A 19704-nucleotide genomic window follows, 5' to 3' on the forward strand; every position below is an offset into this window, starting at 1 on the left:
TTGAAAGTGAAGCTAATGTTGTTGGTCTTTAATTTAGTGAACTTTAGATGGGAAAGAAAGATTGGGGAGTGAGGAAAGACATAAATTATGACCTGGGCAATAAGAATGATTCAAAAAAGTATGAAAGAGGTTAAGACAATGATTGATTTCATTTTTTGCTATTTTTCTTCCATCTCCTGCAAAGTTGCCAGGGATTCAGATTGACCAGAAGAGTTTTAGTTGATAACTGATAAACTTGGAATTTTGGGTCAAAACTATAACCGTCATATCTACATATACTTATTGTTTATGCACAAGGAATTTTAAACCTTTTTTAAAGACCTGGACCATCATAAGATACATATATAAGGCTGTAGTCGTGATGCATGGCTTTCCTATCTAAGTAAAAACTATTCCTATCATACAGATACATTCTAATTTGGAGAATTAAGTTGTTGATCACTCTATGACAAACTTGGTAGATAATCCATTAATTCAAAAGTAATCTGCATTAAATGAGAAATGGGTTCAGGCCTTCCTTGTGGGTGATTGTGCTATCAATTCAGAATGTGGTCCTGGCAGTGGAAATGTTTTCTGTATCTTTAATTACATGTACCATTGGAAGTTGATCTGATTTTGAAAGAAGTATCTTGATTTCCTCAGTGTCTGCTTGAATGTCAAAAGATACCTGAATGCAGCTTAGAGAGCAAACTTGCACTTCATTAGTTATTTTATTCATTCAAGGGTCATAGGTTTTGCAGGCTGAGCCAGCATTTAATTGTCTATTCCTAACTGCCTTAAGTATGTCCCTCCCCTGCCCACCTTCATACTTTGACTTCTCATCTTTTTTTCTCCAGTCTTGATGAAGGGTCTCGGCCCGAAACGTTGACTGTTTTCCATCGATGCTGCCTGGCCTGCTGAGTTCCAGCAGCGCTTTGTGTGTGTGTTTCTTGGATTTCCAGCATCTGCTGATTTCTCTCTTGTTTGTGTCTGGTTAGACCATTGGAATGTTGTGTAGAGTTCGGATCACCTCGTTATAGGAAAGATGTGGAAGCTTTAGAGTGGGTGCAGAGGAGATTCACCAGTACCCGCTGTCTGGATTAGAGAGCACATCTTATGAAGGTAGGTTGTGTGAGCTAGGTCTATTCTCTTTGGAGAGAAGGAGGATGAAAGGTAACTTCACAGGTATACAGAATGATAAAAGACATAGATAGTGGACACCCAGAGATGGTTTCCCTTGGGGTGGAAATGGCTGATATGGAAGGGCAAAATTTTAAGTTCTTTGGAGGAAAATATAGGGGGGGATGTTAGAGATAGGTTTTCCCACTCAGAATGGTGGGTGCTTGGAATGCGCTGCTGGGGTGGTAATAGAGAGAGATTCATTAAGGACATTTAAAAACTCTTAGATAGGCACATGGATGAAAGAAAAACAAAGGGTCATGTGGAAGGAAAGGGTTAGATTGACCTTGGAGTAGGTTAAAGGGTCAGCACACATTGTGGGTGGGAGGCCCTGGTCTGTGCTGTACTGTTCTATGTTCTTTATTCATTTGTTCTCTCCACCACTCCTCCTCCCTTGCAATTTAAATAAACTTATTTTCTCTCTTTTGCGGATGCTTTGCAGAGGGTCATTGATCTGAAATGTTAACTTTGTTTCTTTTCTTGATCTGCCTGGTATCCCCAGCATTTATTGTACGTCAAGTTGAGACTGGATTATTGTCATTGGTTTGAACAACTAGACCATTACATTTGCAGTCGTGCCTGTCAAAATTTCCAAATTTCATTTAGCTGGACAATGGTACTTCCTTATAAAGACAAGATGTGTAGGTATGATCTTGTGAGTCAAAATAGTCAGAGGGAAATAACAACATCAATTAGGATTAGTTAAACTGGAAGCTGAAAATATATTATTAAGGTAGATAAAGAGATTTACCGGTGCAAACTTGTGAGCGTAATAGTGGAGGCTGGTGAGAAACTGCCAGCCTAATGCTAGTATGAGATCAAAGGAAGAGTAATGACAGCATGAACTTACAATGGCTGGACTATTTGCAAAAACAATTTGAATAAATAATAATCAAGTTAATTTAACTTGTGATCTGCTAATGATAGATTCCAATATATAAAGCATAAATACGCACTCACATTTGAATTTGAAAGAGGATTCTGAGCAAGGGCAAGAAGCTGGTGCTGTAAATGACAGGGACAACATGCATTACATTTTCATACATCAAGCTAAGGCATGATTAAATAATATTTAACAAAACATTTATTGCTTATAATAAGATTATTTTAAGAATCTTGCTTTAACGTATTAAGAATTGAACTACAAAATGAAGTGCTGGTGAGCATGGATGTTGTGGCTATAAGAATTGTCACTAAAAGGGGGAGAGGGAGTGGGTTCTGAGGGAATATTGGACACCAGATTTACAATTCTAATTGATGGCTGGAATGGCAATCATTTTGTGGTGTCACAAACGCCAGCTAGACTTTAATAAAGACACAGAGAATCTGGAGGGGCAGCATCTGTAGAGAAAAAGGGATTCTGGGTAAAGCCAAAGTACAATTGCATTAGTACAAAGGAAACTAGCATTTACAGTGTCAAATGATCAAACTTGCACTACAAGATGATGTTAAACACAACTGAATAGTCAAAGCTATGGAATAGATTATTTAAATGTGCAAAGTGAGAGTAGTGACTTGCTGGTTGATGTCCATAATAACATCGGGGAGTCATTGAGATACAAGTCTACTAACTGAACATCATTTTACATCTTGGTTCACTAAAAAGTAGGAAGCCCAGGAAAGCAGTGAATAAAAGGAATCTTATGTGAAATTATTGTTAACAGATGTTTGTCTTCACTTCAATTTTAATTTAGTATTAGTGAAATGCTGCAATGCTTCTGGCCTTGTTAAAATGTGTTGCTTGTTTTAACACTTCTGTAAAAGCTTGATATTATATTGCACTGTCTTTACTTGTGTTATAATTAAAAAATCTACTTCATTATGTATATCATTGAATGGATTTTTTTTTTTGGTTATGTCTCTGACATAAACTTGATTGGTAAAATTTAACAATATAACCTGTTACACGGTAAAACTTTCTGGGTGACCATCTCAATTTGCTTATTTTAACTTGTGCTCAGAGTTATCTCGGAATCAGAATAAGGGTTACTATCAATTTTAAAATTAAATAAATAGTATAAAAGAGCAAAAATAGTGAAGTAGTGTTCATGAGTTGGTTCATTGTCTGTTAAGAAAGCTGATGTGGAGAGGAAGAAGCTGTTCCTAAAATAGAAACATAGAAACATAGAAAACCTACAGCACAATACAGGCCCTTCGGCCCACAATGCAGTGCTGAACATGTACTTACTTTAGAAATTACCTAGGGTTATCCATAGCCCTCTATTTTTCTAAGCTCCATGTACCCTCAAGCTCCTGTCCCTCCTCTCTGATGGTAGCAATGAGAAGAGGGCATGTCCTGGGTGATGGTGCCTTTTTGAGGCATCGCCTTTGGAATTTTTTTTTATTTTGAGATTCAGCATGGAATAGGCCCTGCGGGTCCTTTGAGCCATGTCACCCAGCAATCCCTGACAACCTAGCCTGATTGGGACAACTTACAATGACCAATTAACCTAACTGGCACATCTTTGGACCGTGGGAGGTAACTGGAGCACCCAGAGACCCTCATGCATTCCACAGAGAGGACATACAAACTCCTTACAGAGGACAACGGGATTAAACTCCAAACTCCGTCCTGAGCCGTAATTTCATCGCTCTAACCGCTGCACTACCATGGCAAATACGTCCGCGATGATGGGGAAATTTGTGCCCATGATGGAGCTGACTGAGTTTGCAACCCTCTGTCGCTTTTTTTGATCCTGTGTGGTGCCCCCCCACCCCATACCAGATAGTGATGCAAATAGCTAGAATGCTCTCCATGGTACATCGATAAAAATTTGTTTGTCTTTGGTGACATACCAAATCTCCTCGAACTCCGAATGAAATATTGCCGCTGTCTTGTGTTCTTTGTAGTTGCATCAATATCCTGGGCACAGGATAGATTTTCAGAAATGTTGACACTCAGGATCTTGGAACTGCTCAGCCCTTCAAGATACGTTGAGGACTGGTCGGTGACTTCCCTTTCCTGAGGTCCACAATCAATTCCTTGAGTGTAAGTTCGATGTTGTGACACCACTCAACCAGCTGATCTGTCTCACTCCCGTATGCCTTCTTGTCATCGTCTGAGATTCTGCCAACAACAGCTGTGTCATTAGCAAATTTATAGATGACGTTTGACCTGTATCACTGTTGTTGGTGTAGAGAGAGTAGAGCAGTGGGCTAAGCATGCATCCTTGAGGTGTGTCAGTGTTGACTGACAGTGAGGAGGAGACACGGAGGATGTAAAGAGGCTTCAAGTCAATATAGACAGACATGACTGAGTGACTAAGAACATAATAAATTCATTATAATGTGGAAAAATACGCATTTATCCAATTTGGTGCACAAAAATGCAGGGAATTTTGAACTGTAAGAGATTGAGAAATGTTGATGTTAGTGGTCACCGAAAATCAACATGCAAGTGCAGGAGCTAACTAGGAAGGCAAACGGGATGTTGACCTTTAAGAGAGGATTTGATTGCAGGAGGAAAATGTCATACTGCAAGTATATGGAGTTTTGGTGAAATGCAGCAGGAGTATCAGGTCCTGGGTATTATGCATCTTTTTCACCTTATCTACTTGCAACAGAGGGAGTGAAGCAAAGGTTCAAGGGTCTGCTTCAACATAAACCCATTTAGTAAAGTTCCCCATTCTATCAGAGCCAATTCTCATTTCACCTTTGCCATTTCCTTTGTTCAGATTCGACACACTTGGTTCCGTTTCATCTGAAGAAATCTATCTTGTTCACTCAAAGACCATGCAGAAAAAACTTGATAATTATTTCTCTCTCGTTGTCTGGTACCCCACCCAAGATCAGCCTGTTCTCTTGTTGCTTTCTTAAACTATTGGTTTAAAAAAAATCATCCATGTACACATTCCAGAAGTTCCTCTTCCACGGTATTGTTACCAGTTTGGTCGGGACAACCTATATGTAGATGCAAGTCACTTACAGTTATCGTTGAACTTTCTTGTATGTATCTCTAATTTCTTGTTTAATTCTGTTCCCTACATCACCATTAACGGTTAGGGGCTCATAGATTACACCCCTCCCACCATTGTTTTCTGCACCTTAGTGTTTCTTAACTCCATCCATAAAGAGTTATGATTTTCTGAGCTGATATCCATCCTTGCCATTGCTTTGATTACCTCCTTTACTAATCACAACATCTCTCCCTGAAGAAACATTGAGTGTTCATTTGCATAGATTCTGCCTAATTTGCTGAGTTCCTCCAGCATTTTGTGCGTGTATGTGTTGCTTTGGATTTTCAGCATCTGCAGAATCTCTTGTGTTCAGCTTCTTCCTTTCCCCCTTTTCCTCTCTTCCCTAAATACTAAATATCTCTGGATGTTCAGTTTCCATTCTTGATCACAATGCAGCTATTTCTCTGCAACAACAACAATATGATAACTCTGTACCTCTATTGAGGTGTTTAATCATTTATCTTATTGCGATTGCTTCATGCATCAAGTCACAACATCTTTAGGCTTATCATTTGAACATTTTTAACCCTTTGCACTCTGGCCTCAAGTGCTTCTCATTCTTGTTTGTTCTGCCTTCTACTTTTGCTTTTTCCTGTTCTGTCTTTCTTTCCACCCCCACTGCTTCCTGCTCAAGTTGTCCTTGCCTCTCATTCCCTTTTAAACCTCTCCATCCGACTGCCCCTACAAACACCTACCCTCTCTCCTACCCCACAGAGATGTTGTTCTAAGGTGGCCCTTCCAGTTTATTTGGGTCCCATCTTTACCACTGATCCCAGTGTCCCAGCAATTTCAGTTCCCTCCTCTTACACTCTGTATATTGGATAAATATCTTCCTACTTTTACTCTCCTTATTATATTGTATTCTAAGTAATTCTTAGTTATTTTAAGAGTAATTCCATTATTGTTTATATCCTGCTTTTCAGTTTACTTCCCATCTTCCTACAGTTATCTTGTATCAGTACCAACATGTACCACAACAACTTGCTGTTCTCCTCCCCTCCAGAATCAATTGAAGATCAGCCTTAATTGTAATGAAAGGCCAAAACATGCTTAAAGGCCAAATAACCTGCTCCAATTTCTCATGTGCTGTGTGATTGTAAAATGCTGTGGTGACTGGTAGAAACTCGTGGGCCAGCAGGTGAAAACATGGACTACCATACTGATATGAATAGGAAAGGAAGTTGTAATAGAGGATTAGAAAATAGAATGAGTGCATTCTACTTCACCACATTGCATCTAAAACTCTCAACTGAGAGTCACATGATAGTTCCATTTAAAAGCTTAATTTAACACAATACCAGGCTATACCGTGTAATTTTTGACATTAGTTTTTTACTTCACACCTGAAAATGAAATGTTAAGTACAATGCTTCCAGAGATCCGTAGATGTGTTTTTATAAACTGTGCCAACCATTCTCCCAGGGACTGCTTATTATGTGATTATATTTTTCAAAATGTCAATTTCCATTACATTTTCACACATTCTTTGAAGACTTTAGAATTCTCCTAACAAACCAACAAGATCAGTAGAAACTCTTGAAACAGAGCCTTCAAGGCAGGCAAACACCTTAGATAGAATTGTGTTCTCTCAGTAAACTGGTCAAGAATCAAACTACGGACAATGAAGGTTGGGCACACAGCTGAACAAAGTGCACATAGCAGCCGACTACTTTGACATGGTAAAATCATCAGGCTATCCCCACCACTGCATGCGACGCAGTGACGGAGGATGAGAGGTGACCTGACAGAGGTGTACATGATGATGAGAGGCATTGATCATGTGGATAGTCAGAGGCTCCTTCCCAGGGCTGAAATAGCTAGCATGAAAGGGCACAGTTTTAAGGTGCTTGGAAGGAGGTACAGAGGAGATGTCAGGGAAAGATTTTTATGCAGAGAGTGATGAGTGCGTGGAATGGGCTACCAGTAACGGTGGTGGAAGCGGAAACAATAGGGTCTTTTAAGAGACTCCTGGACAGGTATATAGAGCTCAGAAAAATCGAGGGCTATGGGTAACCCTAGGTAATTTCTCAGGTAAGAACATGTTTGGCACAGCTTTGTGGGCCAAAGGGCCTGTATTGTGCTGTAGGTTTTCTGTGTTTCTAGAACTTGGATCTCTGCTTTGAATGCAGCTGACCCAGTGTTATGTAATGGAGTCTGGTCTGGTCAGCCAGGCTCTTTATGGGTAGCAAAATAATCACTGCTCTTTGACTTTCTTCTGGGTAAAGAACTTCATGCACAGTAAACGAGCCAGGAAAGTGGCCTTGAAATGGGGAGGAGGACAAAGGGCCTGAGTGCTCTGAGGGGAAGGCTCATAGCTGTCGGAAGGTGCTGAAATGATGGTGGCACAAGCTAGACAAGCAGTGTGGCTGGATGCACCGCCCTCCTTTGGGATCGCTGCTCCATAATACTTTCTGGCATTACAAAAGTGAATGAAATCACCATGCATGCTTTGTGTTGATTTGATTTGTGACTCTTTTGAATTTAGCACAATCACTGTTACAGGGCAAAGATCAGCAAGGGCTAATAACTAGTAAATAGGGATGTGGACTGTGCTAACGTAAGGGAACTGCAGACACACGTAGAGACATGGAATGCAGCAGTGAAGACGCCTGAGCTTCAGGAACATCACTAATTATGTTACAGTGTGCACCCAATGTTGTAATAAGAAATTGAATTCCCTGTCATTTCATTCTGTAATCATGACCTAGTCTGTTACTTAATTAAGTCTTCCTGTCACCACCATATGTTTTCAAAATGTAGTTTTGCTGGTAATCTCGTCAACAGAATGTAAAAGTTGTACCAAATTCATGCTCAGGTATATTGGCTTTGACTGGTCTCCAGGTTTTAATAAATCACTTGTTATTTTGAACAGCAGCTCAAAGGGAGTCATGTTGCCAAACTCTGAAGGGGCTAAAAGCATGTCCATTTATTACTAAAAGTTACTCTTCAGTGTGGTTAAGCATGAAAGGGAAGTTGATGGATGTGTGTGAAAGTGAGTAAGCTGCAGGGATACAGGGAAGTATGGAGAGAACTGCGGCTAAACGATCACTGCAAACAATGGAGAGGTGAGCGGAGGTGAGGCAGGGTTGAAGTGAGTGGGGGTGAAGCAGAATCGAGACAAGATCGAGGCAGAAACGGGGCTCGTGGAGTTCTGTCCAACTAAACCGAGAGTGAGGAAAAACTGGAGGGTTGATCGATCTAAGTGCCAAGTTGATTTTCAACGGCCTGGGTACAGGCTGAAACACACTTGCACGGACCAGGCCCACAGAATATCAGAGCGACAGGGCCGGGTCCTAGACTGAGGAATGACCTGAACCGGTGTCTGGACTAGAGTGAGGAACGACCTGAACCGGTGTCTGGACGATGTCTGGACTAGAGTGAGGAACGATCTGAACCGATGTCTGGACTAGAGTGAGGAACGACCTGAACCGGTGTCTGGACTAGAGTGAGGAACGACCTGAACCGGTGTCTGGACGATGTCTGGACTAGAGTGAGGAACGATTTGAACGGATGTCTGGACTAGAGTGAGGAACGACCTGAACCGGTGTCTAGACGATGTCTGGACTAGAGTGAGGAACGATCTGAACCGATGTCTGGACTAGAGTGAGGAACGACCTGAACCGGTGTCTGGACTAGAGTGAGGAACGACCTGAACCAATGTCTGGACTAGAGTGAGGAACGACCTGAACCGGTGTCTGGACTAGAGTGAGGAACGACCTGAACCGGTGTCTGGACTAGAGTGAGGAATGACCTGAACCGGTGTCTGGACGATGTCTGGACTAGAGTGAGGAACGACCTGAACCGGTGTCTGGACTAGAGTGAGGAAAACGACCTGAACCAATGTCTGGACTAGAGTGAGGAACGACCTGAACCGGTGTCTGGACGATGTCTGGACTAGAGTGAGGAACGACCTGAACCAGTGTCTGGACTATTTAGACGCAGGGCCAGATTGAAAAGTCAGGTCCTAGTGTGAGGAATGACCTGAACCGATGTCTGGACGATTTAAATGCAGGGCCAGATAGAAAAGTCAGGATGTTGGGACCAGAGGTGAGAGTCTGGCCAGTTCTGCTTGCTACTCTCAGTGATCTGACTGTGATGTCAACTCAATTTAGTTTACATGTCATTCTTTTTCCCCTTCCTCATTAGCATACCGTGATCTGGTATCTGCAACACACCACATTTCTTTATTACCCTTAAATGACTCAGTAATTATCCATTCCTTTACCAACCACGGAACCAACCTACCATAGACATCCCCCTTGTCCCTTCCATTTCTCACTTCCTTCTTCTCTTCAGAACTAACCCCTTTCCCCTCTCTTTCCCAATTCCAATGCACTTCTTTGCCCTGAAGTATTACCTCAGTTTCTCTTTTCACAGGTGCTGTCTGATCTGTTGAGAGTTTCCTGCATTTTTCGTTTTTCATTTTGCAGTGACATATATCCCACTGTTTATGAAATGAAAAGCTTTTATGCTCAGGTAAACACAAGAGATTTTGTGGATGCTGGAATTCCGGAGTAACACACACAAAATGCTGGAGGAGCTCAGCAGGTCAGGCAGCATCGATGGAGATGAATAAACAGTCGACGTTTTGGGGCGAGACTCGTCAGGACCGGAAGGGAAGGGGGAAGAAGCGTGAATGAGAAGGTGGGTGTGCAGTAGGGGAAGGAGTACAAGCTCTAAGGTGATAGGTGAAGCCAGGTGGGTGGAGGAAGGGGGGGGAAGTGAGAAGCTAAGAGGGGATGGGGGGAAAAGGTAAGGGGCTGGAGAAGGAGGAATCTGACAGAGGAGGGAGGACTATGAGAGAAAGGGAAGGAGAAGGGGCAACGGAGGGAGGTGATAGGCAGGTGAGGAGAAGAGAAGAGGTAAGGGGAGGTGCCCAGAGTGGGGAAAGGAGGGGGGGGTGGTGAAATTACTTGAAGTTGTAGAAGCCTATGTTCATGCCATCAGGTTGTAGGCCACTCAGACAGAATATGAAGTATTGCCCCTCCAAATATTTTTTAGTAATTACTGGACATGCTGCTGAGCGATGTACCTCAAGGTTAGTGTTATGGTGAAATGTAAATGTCGTCTATTGAAGATGTTGTTCAATTTCCCACATGGGGACACAGTCATTGACCAGAGAGACACGTGAGGATGCACATGCTGGAATCTGAAGCAACAGGCAATCTGCTGGAGGAACTCAGTTGTTTGAGAAGTATCTATAGGAAGAAAGGACTGGCAAATTTGTGCAGTGCAGCAATACATACGTGTTGTGAAGATAGATCTACAAAACATTTGTGACGTTGGTGTGCTATGTACATTGAGATTTGTCTTTTCTGCTTCTGCCATGCAGCTTCCTATATTCTGCACGCAGTGGTGGAGATAGCCCGGTGATATTACCACGTCAAAGTAGTCGGCTGCTATGTGCACTTTATTCAGTTGTGTGCTCAACCTTCATTGTCCGTAGTTTGATTTTTGACCAGTTTACTGAGAGAACAACAATTTGCCTAAACTCCACTTCAAGAAGTGGCACTTGAAGTATCTGGGTTAACAAATCATGATCCAAATCAATCTACTGAGTTTGCCACTTCACCACCAGAAATCTTATCAAAAGTAAATTTCTGCTCTGGGAAAAGATATATCTTGTTGCCAGGTTTATGCATTTGTGATTTTAGTCACGTGCCTTCCCCTTTCAGTAATGTTCTTACAAATTAGAAAATCAGTTCTCATCTCCTTTGATCAGTTACACATTGTGCAGGCATAAATTGGCTAAACTGAAGAGGATAAATCTTTTCTTTAAATGCTAATTGTTAATATTTCAAGATGTAGCTGACAGATATATCTTGAAATATTCACAATTAGCATTCTCCAAGATGTGCTGCTTAAAGGCTTTGTATGAAGCAAGCTACTAGAAGGGAACCAAAGCCATCTTCAAGTAAAAATATTTCATGGTAGTTTGAAATAATTCTGTTATTTAGGTGTTCTTTCAACTGTAATTCATTTTCACATTGTGTGGTCAATCAGAATTAGATTTATTATCAGTGATATACGTAGTTGGGGAATTTGTTGTCTAAAAGTAGGCATAAAAATTTCTGTAAGTTACAAAATAAATAATGTAAAAGACACATAATGAGGGTAGTGTTCATGGATTCAGGAACCATTCTGAAACCTGATGGCGGAGGGGAAGAAGCTGTTCTTAAAACACTGAGCGTGGCAAAACTGAAATGTCAATAATAATTTTCAAGATATGCCACATCAATAGAATAGGGCACATTGTAATCACGTCACTGGGTATAGCTCAAAGTAAAATTATTATCAAAGTGCATATATGTCACCGTATACTGTGTTGAGATTCATTTTCTTGTGGGCATTCACAGTAGAACAAAGAAATCCAATAGAATTAATGAGAAACGATACACAGACAAAGATGGACAGACAACCAATATACAAAGAAAGACCAACTGTACGAATACACAGTAGTAAGTAAGTAAAGAAAAAATACTGCGAGCACGAGTTGGAGAGTCTTTGAAAGTGGAATTAGGTCAGAACAGAGATGATTGAAGTTATCCACACTGGTTCAGGAGTCTGATGACTGAAGGAGAATAACTATTCCTGAACCTGGTGATGAGGGTCCCAAGGCTGCTGTACTGGCAGCAGCGAACAGAGAGCATGGTCTAGATGCTGGGGGTCCTTCATAATGGATGGTGCTTTCTTCTGGTAGCACTTTTTCTAGATGTGCTCAGTGGTGGGGAGGACTTCACCCGTGATGGACTGGACTGTATCCACCACTGTTTGTTGGCTTTTCTGTTCTTGTGCATTGGTGCTTCCACACTGATGATGCACGAATGAAGTCACCAGAGAGAAGCAGTGGTAGACATAGAAACATAGAAAACCTATAGCACAATACAGGCCCTTCGGCCCACAATGCTGTGCCTAACATGTCCTTACCTTAGAAATTACCTAGGGTTACCCATAGCCCTCTATATTTCTAAGCTCCATGTACCTATCCAGGAGTCTCGTAAAAGACCCTATCGTATCCGCCCCCACCACTGTCGCTGGCAGCCCATTCCACGCACTCACCACTCTCTGTGTAAAAAACTTACCCCTGACATCTCCTCTGTAATACTTCCAAGCATCTTAAAACTGTGCCCTCTCATGTTAGCCATTTCAGCCCTGGGAAAAAACCTCTGACTATCCACACGATCATTGCCTCTCATCACCTTATACACCTCTATCAGGTCACCTGTCATCTTCTGTTGCTCCAGGGAGAAAGGGCCAAGTTCACTCAATCTATTCTCATAAGGCATGCTCTCCAATCCAGATAATATCCTCGTAAATCTCCTCTGCACCCTTTCTATAGTTTCCATATCCTTCCTGTAGTGAGGTGACCAGAACTGAGCACAGTACTCCAAGTGAGGTCTGACCAGGGTCCTATATAGCTGCAACATTACCTTTCACCTCCTAACCTCAATCCCACGATTGATGAAGGACAATGCACTGTATGCCTTCTTAACCACAGAGTCAACCTGCACAGCAGCTTTGAGTGTCCTATGGGCTTGGACCCCAAGATCCCTCTGACCCTCCACACTGCCAAGATTCTTACCATTAATACTATATATTCTGCCATCATATTTGACCTACCAAAATGAACCAACTCACACTTATCTGGGTTGAACTCCATTTGCCACTTCTCAGCCCAGTTTTCCATATTATCAATGTCCTGCTGTAACTTCTGACAGCCCTCCACACTATCCACAACACCCCCAACCTTTGTGTCATCAGCAAATTTACTAACCTATCCCTCCACCTCCTCATCCAGGTCTTTTATAAAAATCACAAAGAGAAGGGGTCCCAGAACAGATCCCTGAGGCACTCCACTGGTCACCGGCCTCCATGCAGAATATGACCCATCTACAACCACTCTTTGCCTTCTGTGGGCAAGCCAGTTCTGGATCCACAAAGCAATGTCCTTTTGGATCCCATGCCTCATTACTTTCTTAATAAGCCTTGCATCGGGTACCTTATCAAATGCCTTGCTGAAATCTATATACATGACATCTACTGCTCTACCTTCATCAATGTGTTTAGTCACATCCTCAAAAAATTCAGTCAGGCTTGTAAGGCACTACTTGCCTTTGACAAAGCCATGCTGACTATACCTAATCATATTACGCCTCTCCAAATGTTCATAATTCTTGCCTCTCAGGATCTTCCCCATCAATTTACCAACAACTGAAGTAAGACTCACTGATCTATAATTTCCTGGGCTACCTCTACTCTCTTTCTTAAATAAGGGAACAACATCTGCAACCCTCCAATCCTCCGGAACCATTGATGATGCAAAGATCATCACCAGAGGCTTAGCAATCTCCTCCCTCACCTCCCACAGTAGCCTAGAGTACATCTCATCTGGTCCCGGTGACTTATCCAACTTGATGCTTTCCAAAAGCTCCAACACATCCTCTTTCTTAATATCTACATGCTCAAGCTTTTCAGTCCACTATAGGTCATCCCTACAATCACCGAGATCCTTTTCCGTAGTAAATACTGAAGCAAAGTATTCATTAAGTACCTCTGCTATCTCCTCCAGTTCCATACACACTTTTCCACTATCACTCTAGATTGGTCCTATTCTCTCACGTCTTATCCTCTTACTCTTCACATACTGGTAGAATGCCTTGGAGTTTTGCTTAATCCTGTACGCCAAAGCTTCTCCCTAGGCCTCCCGTCCCATGATCCTCTTATATCCCTTTTGCCAATCAACTTTCCAGCTCTTAGCTCCATCCCTCCCCCTCCTGTCTTCTCCTATCATTTTGGATCTCCCCCTCCCCCTCCCACTTTCAAATCTCTTACTAGCTCTTCTTTCAGTTAGTCCTGATGAAGGGTCTCGGTCCAAAATGTCAACTGTACCTCTTCCTATAGATGCTGCCTGGCCTGCTGCCTTCACCAGCATTTTTTATGTGTGTTGCTTGAAATTCCAGCATCTGCAGATTTCCTCGTGTATGGCCCCTTCTGGCTCTCCTAATTTCATTCTTAAACTCCTTTCTGCTAGCCTTATATTCTTCTAGATCTCTATCATTACCTAGTTTTTTGAACCTTTCGTAAGCTTTTCTTTTCTTCTTGACTAGATTTACAACAGCCTTTGTACACCACTGTTCCTGTACCCTACCATCCTTTCCCTGTCTCATTGGAACGTACTTATGCAGAACTCCACCCAAATATCCCCTGAACATCTGCCACATTTCTTCTGTACAATTCCCTGAGAACATCTGTTCCCAATTTATGATTTCAAGTTCCTGCTTGATAGCCTCATATTTCCCCTTACTCCAATTAAACACTTTTCTAACTTGTCTGTTCCTATCCCTCTCCAGTGCTATGGTAACGGAGATAGAATTGTGATCACTATCTCCAAAATGCTCTCCCACTGAGAGACCCGACACCTGATCAGGTTTATTTCCCAATACCAGATCAAGTACAGCCTCGCCTCTTGTAGGCTTATCTACATATTGTGTCAAGAAACCTTCCTGAACAAACTCCATCCCATCTAAACCTTTTGCTCTAGGGAGATGCCAATCGATATTTGGGAAATTAAAGTCTCCCACCACAACAACCCTGTTATTATTACATCATCCAGAATCTGTCTCCCTATCTGCTCCTCGGTGTTCCTGTTACTATTGGCTGGTCTATAAAAAACACCCAGTAGAATTATTGACCCCTTCCTGTTCCTAACTTCTACCCACAGAGACGCAGTAGACAATCCCTCCATGACTTCCTCCTTTTCTGCAGTCGTGACACTATCTCTTATCAACAGTGCCACACCCCCACCTCTTTTGCCTCCCTCCCCGTCCTTTCTGAAAAGTCTCTTTATTTGAAGCAGTCTCACAGTCTCTTTATTTGTCAAAATATCACAAATAAGCTTTTGGAGTCATGAGAGGAAGAGAGGAGAGGAAAAAAGAGACCCTTTTGAAGCAAGGGCTGATTGACCCAACACTATGCAACTTTTTATGTGCTAAAAATCAAAGAAAATTCAGGACAATTCAATCAAATCCATATTTACAATGCTTCCTTTGAACTATATGTAACAGTTTCAAAAACCTGGACCTTCCTACCGTCACATCCAAAATAAGTGTTAATTACTGTCATATCCATGTTGATTTGAATTATGCATATGTAGACAATCAGTTAAATGCCCTGCATTTTGCTGCTCTAAGCTGCACTTAAAATTTAATCGCCAATGCATATTCGAATTTAGTTGCTGAAGTCAGTATTTTGTATTGCTGTATGTCCTGAACCCAAAAATTGCTCTAACACATACCAGGTCATGATGCAGCCAGTCAGTATACTGTCGACCTCATATCTATAGAAGTTTGTCAAAGTTTTAGCTAGCATGCTGTTATCTGTGCAAATTTAGAAAGTAGAGGCACTGTTGTGCCTTCTTTGTAATAGCACTTACATGCTAGTCCCAGGATAGATCCTCTGCTGTAATGACAAGGAATTTAAAATTTCTGACCCTCTCCACCTCCAGTCCCCGAATGAGGACTGGCTCTTGGGCCTCCAGTTTCTTCCTCCTGTAGTCAATAATCAACTCTTTGGTTTTACTAACATCGAACGAGAAGTTGTTGTGGCACCACTCAATCAGATTTTCAAATTCCCTCCTATATGCCACAAAATAATCTTTGTTTAATGGAAATTTATTCCATCTGCATTAAACCTATTGACATCAAAAATATGCAGGCAGCTTTCTGGCAAGTTGGTTCTGTTACTGCTTTTATAAGGAGAATATTATTTTTCTGTGCAACAACTCATGGCACGTACAAGCAGCACTTAAAATCTTTTAATACTACTTAAAAGGTCATAATGTATAATAATAAAAGGATTTTTTTTCTATTTGGTTTTACACTTGCAATTAAAAATATCATTAATTATATAAAGAGCCATGAAGCACTGGATGGTGGGAATTTAGGAAGATAAAATTTATAAAACAGTAGAAATAAATGTACAAACTTGAGATATTAATATATTTTGTTGTCTTACACAACGGTCATATGAAGACTTATGAGTGGATTGTGAATTTAGTACATTAAATACTTGAGGATAGATTCAGTGAGCTTGACTTAGGCTTACTATATAACAGCTTATTCAATATGGTTTTCTAAAAAATACATACCTTAACAAATCACAGTTATTAACATTTAAGGAGAAATCGTGTAGATACCGTATGGCAGGTGGAACACTGGCTCATGTTATGGGGGACTTCAACATGCAGGTAGACTGGAGGAATCAGGTTGGTACTGGACCCCAAGAAAGGGAGTTTGTGGAGTCCCTCTGAGATGGATTCTTAGAACAGCTTGTACTGGAGCCTACCAGAGAGAACGCAATTCTAGGTTTAGTGTTGTGCAATGAACCGGATTTGATCAGGGACCTCAAGGTAAAGGAGCCATTAGGAGGTAGTGACCATAATATGATAAGTTTTAATCTACAATTTGAGAGGGAGAAGGGAAGCTCGGAAGTGTCAGTATTACAGTTGAACAAAGGGAACTATGGTGCTATGAGGGAGGAGCTGGCCAAAGTTCAATGGAACAATACCCTAGCAGGGAAGACAGTGGAACAGCAATGGCAAGTGTTTCTGGGAATAATGCGGAAGGTGCAGGATCAGTTCGTTCCAAAGAGGAAGAAAGATTCTAAGGGGAGTAAGGGGAGGCCGTGACTGACAAGGGAAGTAATGGACAGTATAAAAATAAAAGAGAAGAAGTATAACATAGCAAAGACGAGTGGGAAGCTGGAGGATTGGAAAATTTTAAAGAGCAACAGAAGGTAACTAAAAAGGCAATACGTGGAGAAAAAATGAGGTACGAAGGTAAACTAGCCAAGAATATAAAGGAGGATAGTAAAAGCTTCTTTAGGTATGTGAAAAGGAAAAAAATAGTTGAGACCAAAATTGGGCCCTTGAAGACAGAAGCGGGTGAATTTATCATGGGGAACAAGGAAATGACAGACGAGTTGAACAGGTACTTTGGATCTGTCTTCACTAGGGAAGACACAAACAATCTCCCAGATGTAATAGTGGCCAAAGGACCTAGGGAAATAGATGAATTGAAGGAAATTTATATTAGGCAGGAAATGGTGTTGGATAGGCTATTGGGTCTGAAGGCTGATAAGTCCCCAGGACCTGATCGTCTCCGTCCCAGGGTACTTAAGGAGGTGGCTTTAGAAATCGTGGACGCATTGGTAATCATTTTCCAATGTTCTATAGATTCAGGATCAGTTCCTGTGGATTGGAGGGTGGCTAATGTTGTCCCTTTCTTCAGGAAGGGAGGAAGAGAGAAAACAGGGAATTATAGACCAGTTAGCCTGACGTCGGTGGTGGGAAAGATGCTGGAGTCAATTATAAAAGATGAAATTACAACACATCTGGATAGTAGTAACAGGATTGGTCCAAGTCAGCATGGATTTACGAAGGGGAAATCGTACTTGACTAATCTTCTGGAATTTTTTGAGGATGTAACTATGAAAATGGACAGGGGAGAGCCAGTGGATGTGGTGTACCTGGACTTTCAGAGAGCCTTTGATAGGAGATTAGTGGGCAAAATTAGGGCACATGGTATTGGGGGCAGAGTACTGACATGGATTGAAAATTGACTGACTGACAGAAAACAAAGAGTAGCGATTAACAGGTCCCTTTCGGAATGGCAGGCGGTGACCAGTGGGTACCGCAGGGTTCAGTGCTGGGACCGCAGCTGTTTACAATATATATTAATGATTTAGATGAGGGAATTAAAAGTAACATTAGCAAATTTGCCGATGACACAAAGCTGGGTGGCAGTGTAAAATGTGAGGAGGATGTTATAAGAATGCAGGGTGACTTGGACAGGCTGGGCAAGTGGGCAGATGCATGGAAGATGCAGTTTAATGTGGATAAATGTGAGGTTATCCACTTTGGTGGTAAGAACGGGAAGACAGATTATTATCTAAATGGAGTCAAGTTAGGAAAAGGGGAAACACAACGAGATCTAGGTGTTCTTATACATCAGTCACTGAAAGCAAGCATGCAGGTACAGCAGGCAGTGAAGAAAGCTAATGGCATGCTGGCCTTCATAACAAGGGGAATTGAGTATAAGAGCAAAGAGGTCCTTCTGCAGCTGTACAGGGCCCTGGTGAGACCACACCTGGAGTACTGTGTGCAGTTTTGGTCTCCAAATTTGAGGAAGGACATTCTTGCTATTGAGGGAATGCAGCGTAGGTTCACAAGGTTAATTCCCGGGATGGCGGGACTGTCATATGTCAAAAGATTGGAGCAATTGGGCTTGTATACTCTGGAATTTAGAAGGCTGAGAGGGGATCTTATTGAAACATATAAGACTATTAAGGGATTGGACACGCTGCAGGCAGGAAGCATGTTCCCACTGATGGGTGGGTCCAGAACCAGAGGTCACAGTTTAAGAATTAGGGGTAGGCCCTTTAGGACGGAGTTGAGGAAAAACTTTTTCACCCAGAGAGTGGTGGATATATGGAATGCTCTGCCCCAGAAGGCTGTGGAGGCCAAGTCTCTGGATGCTTTCAAGAAAGAGATGGATAGAGCTCTTAAAGATAGTGGAATCAAAGGTTATGGGGATAAGGCAAGAACTGGATACTGATTGTGGATGATCAGCCATGATCACAGTGAATGGCGGTGCTGGCTCGAAGGGCCGAATGGCCTACTCCTGCACCTATTGTCTATTGTCTATTGTCATAAAAGGGCAGAAAAGAGTAGGGAGGATAGGATGTAGGCAATAAAGAAAAATAGATCCTCTAAGTGCTGCTGAATTTCATTGCTATCCTCATGTTATCACCAATATGAAACTAAAGTGAGGTAAATCTCCTGAATCTAATTTGGAACATGTAAATCATCTGACTATTTTACTTTCTGGTGGTCAGAGTCCAGCCAATTTGTGGAATATGACTGATAAGCTATAGCACTGTCCCTAATACCATGGGTTTCTGTCAAACGTGTTCAAATAATGTTTACAATATAGAAATAAACATAGCCATGGTTCATAAAATGAACACCAGAAATCAAAATGAATGCTATAAAGTATCTAGGCTAAACAATAGTAAAATTGCTAGCAAAGAAAATAATCTGCATTACAGTTAGTTGAATATTAGTAATACTTACAATCATAATTATTTCAATATCCTCCTATTTATAAATCGCCATCTTCAAATGTGAAAGGCAATGTAATGAAAGTTATTTGACAGATATATAGTTGGTTCCCACTTACAGAACCTCATTTAATTCTAGGCAACGGATTTTTGGAAGAATTTACTGAGCTTACAGAAAATGAAAGATAATACGAGGAATAAGACAGTAATATTATCAGCTCAGGTTACATAATTATATTTGCATTCCTTTCTTTCTGCAAAATTTAATATGGATGACTAGAAGACAGAGTTGAGAAAAATAAATATTTCCTTGTCAGGAGTTTCTAAAAAGAAGATATGACCATAAAACTGTTGTATAGCTTTACAAATCTATTTCATCCATGGGTACCTGGAAGCACTTCCCCAGAAAGCCATTAAAGTCAAAACAAACTAACATACTGAGATTGATCTATGGATACAGGTCTGCCAGGAT

Source organism: Mobula hypostoma, chromosome 12, assembly GCF_963921235.1.
Source record: "Mobula hypostoma chromosome 12, sMobHyp1.1, whole genome shotgun sequence".
Taxonomy (NCBI): domain Eukaryota; kingdom Metazoa; phylum Chordata; class Chondrichthyes; order Myliobatiformes; family Myliobatidae; genus Mobula; species Mobula hypostoma.